We start from the raw sequence: 8,661 nt of genomic DNA, 5'->3' as shown, positions 1-8,661 counted from the left end.
TAGCACAAGAAGTAAGGAAATTTGTGTTTGGTTGATTATTTCTCTGTGGTAACAATGCTTTTTGGCAATAAATCTTATACCCTTTGAAATGGTGCCCCATTTGTAAGGAACATGCACTTGTGGGATGACCAGCAGAGCTGAGTATGTGGGTTGCGCCCATGAAAAATTTGCCAAATCTTCTCTGCCAATGCCAAACAGCTTATTCTGCCATTGACTCGTTTGGTGTTTGGTGGATTGGATGATTGAAGTTTGAAGAAACAAGACATATTGGCAATTTAACAATTTATTCATAATCCAATGTTAGTAATAATCTGAATTTAATCATGAATAAACAGACAATATGAGTATGAGTGGATATAATGAACATAAAATGTTCAAATTAAAAAGAACATACCTTTTGGTAAGTAGGGCCTGGATGTCCGGGGTGATGTCGAAGCCTGTGTTGTCCAGGCCCAGCCTCTGGAGGACGTTGACGCTCACCCATCGAAGTCCACACCCGCCACCCTCTGGGCCAGGGCCTTGGCGAGCAGGGAGAACGCCACGTTGCTGTAGTGACATCTGACCGGAGGGGGAAGAAAGGCCAAAAGTCACAGTCAAAATATTGTTTAGCAGCCACCCCCCCCCCGGGCTGCTACATTGTCAAAATAACTGAAACAAGAACAGTCAAAGAATTTGTGCAATTTGAACTTTTAAAATATTAAAAGGCTGCTGCTACATTGTCAAAATAACTGAAACAAGAACAGTCAAAGAATTTGTGCAATTTGAACTTTTAAAATATTATATATATATATATATATATATATATATATATCAACTTAGCACAAGAAGTAAGGAAATTTGTGTTTGGTTGATTATTTCTCTGTGGTAACAATGCTTTTTGGCAATAAATCTTATACCCTTTGAAATGGTGCCCCATTTGTAAGGAACATGCACTTGTGGGATGACCAGCAGAGCTGAGTATGTGGGTTGCGCCCATGAAAAATTTGCCAAATCTTCTCTGCCAATGCCAAACAGCTTATTCTGCCATTGACTCGTTTGGTGTTTGGTGGATTGGATGATTGAAGTTTGAAGAAACAAGACATATTGGCAATTTAACAATTTATTCATAATCCAATGTTAGTAATAATCTGAATTTAATCATGAATAAACAGACAATATGAGTATGAGTGGATATAATGAACATAAAATGTTCAAATTAAAAAGAACATACCTTTTGGTAAGTAGGGCCTGGATGTCCGGGGTGATGTCGAAGCCCGTGTCGTCCAGGCCCAGCCTCTGGAGGACGTTGACGCTCACCCATTCCACGAAGTCCACGCCCACAACCCTCTGGTCCAGGGCCTTGGCGAGCAGGGAGAACGCCACGTTGCTGTAGTGACATCTGACCGGAGGGGGAAGAAAGGCCAAAAGTCACAGTCAAAATATTGTTTAGCAGCCACCCCCCCCCCCCGGGCTGCTACATTGTCAAAATAACTGAAACAAGAACAGTCAAAGAATTTGTGCAATTTGAACTTTTAAAATATTAAAAGGCTGCTGCTACATTGTCAAAATAACTGAAACAAGAACAGTCAAAGAATTTGTGCAATTTGAACTTTTAAAATATTATATATATATATATATATATATATATATATATATATCAACTTAGCACAAGAAGTAAGGAAATTTGTGTTTGGTTGATTATTTCTCTGTGGTAACAATGCTTTTTGGCAATAAATCTTATACCGTTGGAAATCCTGTATAGTTCCCTTTGAAATGGTGCCCCATTTGTAAGGAACATGCACTTGTGGGATGACCAGCAGAGCTGAGTATGTGGGTTGCGCCCATGAAATATTTGCCAAATCTTCTCTGCCAATGCCAAACAGCTTATTCTGCCATTGACTCGTTTGGTGTTTGGTGGATTGGATGATTGAAGTTTGAAGAAACAAGACATATTGGCAATTTAACAATTTATTCATTTCACAAACAGGAGCCTCAGTAGCGTGTCACCAGCCTGGTCACACACTGCTGTGGGATGGCATCCCATTCTTCAACCAGCATTTATTGCAAGTCAGCCAACGTGGTTGTGTTGGTCACTCTGGCACAAACAGCACGCCCAAGCTGATCCCACAAGTGTTTAATGGGGTTGAGGTCAGGACTGCAAGCAGGCCATTCCATCCTCTGCACTCCCACATTCTGGAGGTAGTCTGATAAACCCCGCCCTGTGGGGGCGAGCGCTGTCATCTTGGAGGATAGAGTTCGGTCCCAGACTGTGGAGATATGGGATTGCCACTGGTTTCACAATCTCATCTCTATATCTCTGCATTGAGATTGCCTCCAATGATGACAAGCCTTGTTTTTCCAGTGAGGGAGATGCCGCCCCACACCATCACACTGCCTCCACCAAAAGATGTTATTCTATCGGTGCAGCAATCAGCATAGCGTTCTCTGCGTCTTCTCCACACTTTGACCCTACGATCCAACTGCCGTAGGCAGAATCTGGACTCATCACTGAACATAATGTTCCTCCACATGTTCAGGTTCCAGTGCACGTGTTGCCGACACCAGTGCAAACGGGCCTGATGGTGAAGGGCAATCATGGCAGGACTCCTGGCAGCCCTATGAGACCGGAGATTGGCTGCGTGTAGTCTGTTCAGGATTGTCTGGGCAGAGAGCCGTCGGCCATATCGTCCTGCAAACCTTGACTGCAAATCTGTAGAAGACAGCCTACGGCACCTAAGTGCTGACAGGGTGATGAAATGGTCTTCTTGGGGTGTCGTCTTCTTGGGACGTCCACTTCGTGGCCTGTCTTTCACATCCCGTTATATGGAACTTGGCCTTCAGTTTGGAGAGGGTACTAGGGCTCATTCGAAATAATGCTGCAACTTGGTTTTGCGGAACACCAGCTTGAAGTTGCCCTATCCAGATCAGTCAAACGCAGCATGCCAATTCTTGGAGCAGACACTTACTGACTGTAGCTGTACTTACAGTAGTAGGGCCCATGTTCACAGGTGCTGCCAAGCAGGTGCCAGAAGTGCAAAACAAGTGTCAATAGCAACAGCAAAATAAGCTGTTTGGCAATGGCAGAAAAGATTAGGCAAATTTTTCATGGGCGCATCCCACAAATGCATGTTCCTTAGAAATGGGGCACCATTTGAAAGGGAACTAAACAGGCTTTCCAACGGTATAAGAGTCATTGCCAAAAAGCATTGTTACCACAGAAATAATCTACCAAACACAAATGTCCTTACTTTTTGTGCATATATATGCCATTACCTCTGGTGAAAGCTACCTACAGCTGTCAAGAATTGCCACCAGGATTTTAAGGACCCAGGTGCATAAGATTATATTTTCAAAAAAGGAAAAAACAGGAAGCAACGTGACCAATACATACAATGACAGAGCAGTGAACTGAATAGAGGGAAGTACTTAAATTCACAGAACTAAACAAGACACAGGGAACAAGGTACAACGAGAGGCAGGAGAGTCAGGTGCGGGGCGGAGACACATAATCACAAGACAAACCAAACTGAAGCACATGGCTGGGACAACAAGGAACAGGAAGTGAATCACATGACACAAACCCAGAACCCTGACAGTACCCCCTCCCTACGGGATGGCTTCCAGACATCCCAAAAAACAAAGTCCAAGCAGGGTGGGTGTAGGGGGCCTGGAGGCAGGAACAGTCTAGTAGGGGACCTTGGGAGGGCGGGGCGGGTGACAATCGCATCGGCGGGGCAGCTCGGGAGGGCGACCAGGATGCCGGCTGGACAGGCTGAGCTGCTCGGAAGGACGGCCTGGATGCCGGATGGACCGGAGGGGCAGCTCCGGAGCACAGGTCACAGGCGTGGGCTGGGGAGCGCTGGTCGCTGGCGTAGGCTCGGGAACGCCGGTCACTGGCGTGGGCTTGGTGGTGCAGGGCTCGGGCACGCACGACTCAGCTCAGGAGTGTTGGGTCCTGTACTGCTGGGCTGGGGAGTGTTGGACTCAGACTTGGGTGGGATGGGAACTCCGGCGGTGAAACCAAGCCCAGGAGCATTGGCTCCTGGTTCGGGTGCGCTGCGGGCTCCAGTGCTGGAACCCGGATGGGACCCGGAACGCTGCTCGGGAGACCGGGGCTGCGACCCGGAATGCTGCAGGGTTCAGGAGTAGGGTCAGGCTCAAGAACCGAAGCCAAGATGGTCTTTGGAGCTAGAGTGCGACGAGGAGCTGGAACTGGTCCCGACTGTGGGGCCGAGACCAGAGTTGACATCAGTGCTGGAGCCAGTGAGCGCCGCAGAGCCGGCACTGGTCTCAAAGTTGGCTCTGGAGCAGGAGGTCGCTGTGGAGCTGGCACTGGAGCACGGACGACGGGACTCGGATACTCCAGAGGAGCAAGGGCTGGAGGAGACGAGGCTTGAAGGGGAACTGGGCACAGGACAGGAACATTGACAGAAAGCCCAGAGGCAGGACCAGCCTCTGTGGCATCTAGGCTTGGTGGGAACTCAGGAAGGCACTCCTCCTCAGTCCACTCGTCCTCAATAAACCACTCTGCGTCCTCGGCAGAGCAGTCGTCGGTGGCAGCAGACCAGGCATCTTCCGTGGAGTCGGACCAATAATCGTGGTCCTCTGGGTACCACCTGGGCGGCAGACGGTTAGTCCCGGTATACCCCCGTCTTATTGCTAGACAGCTCCCTAAGAAGGCATCCCGGGCATCTGGCTGCTGCACCCACCAGGGGGAAGAGGGCAGGTAAGGCGAAGAGCTGAGGTGGTGCGAGGCAGACTCCACCACCACGGACCCAGTGGAGGTGGGAGTGTGTACTTCTCTTCCAAGAAGCAGAACCCCTAATCTCAGGCTTGGGTGAAGACTCGGGTGTGGGCTTTGGCTTGAGCGAAGACTCAGGCGTGGACGTGGGCTTGGGCGAAGACTCAGGCTTAGGTGAAGGACAGGACTGAATCCCAGGAGACCCAGGAACAGCAGGGGAGGGAGCTTCAGGCAGAGGGGATGACTGTGGTCTCACTGGGCTGATGGAGTTCCAGCGAACACTTGCAAGATGTTGCAAAGGCTGGATCCTCCCTCCAAATGCCAGCAATCCAAGTCAGCCAAACACGCTCTTCCATCAGGAAACTCTCCTGATCCACACAGAGATCCAAATGGGTAAACGGGAGCATGGTGAAAAACTTGTCAGCTGGGTCCTTGTTTGGCTCTGTCATTGTCACAAATTGCCTCAAGGATTTTAAGGACCCAGGTGCACAACAAGACTATTTTCAAAAAAGGCTTTACTTACTCAAAAAGCCAAGAACAGGAAGCACCGTGACCAATACATACAATGACAGAGCAGTGAACTAAACATAGGGAAGGACTTAAATACACAGGACTAAACAAGACACAGGTGGGCAGGGAACAAGGTACAACGAGAGGCAGGCTACCATTGGACAAGACAACAATCAAACTCAAACTCATAACTAGACTCAGGTGAGGGGCGGAGACACATAATCACAAGACAAACCAAACTGAAGCACATGGCTGGGACAACAAGGAACAGGAAGTGAATCACATGACACAAACCCAGAACCCTGACAACAGCTCTTTATTGCTTTTATTATTTTAATATTTTTCTATTGAAGCACAGTTTAGAATTATATAATTGTTGCTTTATGAGTATCAATAAAATATATTGCATTCTGCATTTTATGGTGTATTCAAATAATGTATTTTATATATTATATATAGCTTATTTGTTTTGTTAAATGTCATTAAGCCAAAGTTGTTGCGTCATATACTTTCATATTTGTATAACCCAAAAGACAGTGTGGGCACAGTGGCGGAAGCGGTAGAGAGGTTACCTCTCAAATTAAGTTCAAATTCTATTGTCTGATTTGTTTTTGCACCTATAGTCCAAATTATTGATGCAATTGGCCTCTTTCATTTAGTCATATAGCCGGTTCAGTATATATATATATATATATATATATACTTACTAGATATCGCCTGAGCTGCGCTGTTCAGTGGAAAGTATGCGCCAAAGCCAGGGTCGACGTTGATTCACCTTAATGAATCAACGTCGATGGGGCAGAGGTCCTTTCCCAGTCAAAATCACTCTAAATCACCATAAAATTTTAGCAATATAGTATTATATATCCAACATAGAGCCCACACTGCAACATGTCAAATGTATGCTTTGGAACACATTAATTGCTGGCTGGCAGTAGGCATTGCCGCAAATCGTCCAGGTGTCATTGTTTTTACTTCTGACATCAGACACAAAGTTTTTACACGTGGCACACGTAAAAAAATATGAGCCCAGGCGGCAGTTTTTTACTCCTGGAGTGACAGACATTTTGGCCCAGTTGGCGTGCCATAACTATACAACCTGTTCTTAGTTAGGAACGCGGTTGGTGCATGCCAAATCATACACGTAGAAACTTTAATTGATTGGTTGAGTGATTACTTTGGTAACGGAACCCTCAGTGAAACAGCGCCCTCTGGTGGAGGACGGGATATGCATAACTCACACCTAAATAAAACCGATAATTTGAAACAATCAATCGATTTAGGAACACATTAAATTTGTGAATAACATTAACATGAGCACATCAACTTTCTGTTATTATGTTGGGAGATCTCGTTTGATATTGTGTTAGCTGTCCTGTTAACTATTGTATTAGCATGCTGTTGGCTCTCCTGTGTGTGTGTGTGTGTGTGTGTGTGTGTGTGTGTGTGTGTGTGTGTGTGTGTGTGTGTGTGTGTGTGTGCATGTGCGTGCGTGCGTGTGTCGGTACGTGTGTGTTACTACGTGTGTGTTTGTGTTTGGATGCCTATATGTATGTGTGTGTGTGTGGGGGGGGGGGGGGGGGGGGGGTCCTTGCTATTTCAGTCGGACAGCCTGTAATAATCTGAGTTGCTAGGGTAACCGGGGATGGGGTTTCAGTGACAGGTGTGTATTAGTGATTTCACTGCAGGTCACATGGTGTCATAAAGTTCCCGTGGCTCAGTTTCCTCCTCCCAACTTACGTGATGGTGGATGTTATGGGGTCTGCTGTGCAGGATCGCGATGTTCCGGGTTGGACCGCGTCCTGCAGTTCTGAGTAATAAAGTACACTACCAGGGTGGGAACTGCAAGGCTGCAGACGAACACGGCCCACCGGTCGGAGAGAAACCCAAGAGGTGGTGGTGACATTGAGGACTCCCTCACCCCTCCTCAGGATCATCACATGACCACAGCAGTAGGACTGTGAGAAAGTGAGTGCTGCTGACCCGCCATGCTGTCCTGACACGCCCGATGGTGCGTCGTCGCTTCAGATGCTGCTGCCGCAAAGGACCGTGGGACGGCACCGCCTCCCCTCCACCGCAGAGGAAGCACCAGTGTGCCCTCTGCTAGGAGAGGAGATAGGAAAGGAAGCATTGAAGCACCTTTCCTTAGTATTTGAGAGGATTCGAGACAGCACCACAATTCTTCCGGGTCATTGACCCGGGGTGACCTTCCTACGCAGAGTGAGCTGCTGGTTGCCACGGTGAACCGGCTGTTAATAATCATTAATAATCTCTTAAAACTCTTTCTTCTCTCACCTCATGTTTGCTGCTCAATCGCTCTGCACCCTGATCTGGAAAAACATTGCATATTAATGTGTAGATATTAAAGTACATGACTTCAGACAACAACTAGAATGAAAGTTATTAATAGTATGTATAATAGTATGTAATACATAATATAGTATGTAATACTATTATAGATACTATTCTATATCCAAAGTACATTCCCACATATAATTACTAAGTAAATGAATTAATTAATAAGTAAAGGACCCATGTTGAATTGTTACACGACCTGCACTTCCTAGAGGACTTCGCAATCTATAGTCTAGAATATATAGTCCACAATCTAGAGATGTGTGGTCCACCCTGGACCCAAGGCAGGTCTCGCTCCAGGCTCATGCTGGACATCTACTGAACAACCTTTGGCTTGGGGCTGTTAAGCTCTACAAAAAAAAACAGGTCCAGCAGCACACCAGGTTCAGACCGGGTTTAGAGCGGGTTGAGACCAGATTAAGACCAGATTCAGACCTGCATTAGACCAGGTTCAGACCAGGTTTAGACCTGCATTAGACCAGGCTTAGACCTGCATTAGACCAGGTTCAGACCAGGTTTAGACCTGCATTAGACCAGGTTCAGACCAGGTTTAGACCTGCATTAGACCAGGTTCAGACCAGGTTTAGACCTGCATTAGACCAGGTTCAGACCTGCATTAGACCAGGTTCAGACCAGGTTTAGAACACAGAGCTGCCAACTTTTGCGTTTCTGTAGAATCTTGGGGGGGATTTTTTTTACAGTGAGAAATTGGATGTGTGAGCGTGTGTGGCAAAGGCGTGTGTCAGTTGGCAGTTGTTGGCAGTTGTGCCCGTGGGAGTTGGTAGCTCTGGTTGAACAGGCAGAACAGGTTCAGTGGTCATTCTTTACACAACGGCAAAAACAAATCGATCCCTTAACAGCTTCAAGGTTGTCCATGTTTCTGACTCCCGATTCAGCCCCCCTAACGTCACGTCATTCACTTGGGCGTCACTCAATCGTCAACTGCTCCGGCTCCTTCCGTATGATCCACTGATGAAGACCCTCCCCCATCCTGACCTCTGTCTCCCCCTCTGACACAGAGAGACAGAGACAGAGAGAGACGAGAGAGAAAGAGGAGAGCGTGGGGAGAGGAAGTC

The sequence above is a fragment of the Micromesistius poutassou genome, assembly GCF_964030765.1.
Source record: "Micromesistius poutassou genome assembly, chromosome: 15".
NCBI classification, from domain to species: domain Eukaryota; kingdom Metazoa; phylum Chordata; class Actinopteri; order Gadiformes; family Gadidae; genus Micromesistius; species Micromesistius poutassou.
This window is presented reverse-complemented; position numbering follows the sequence as displayed.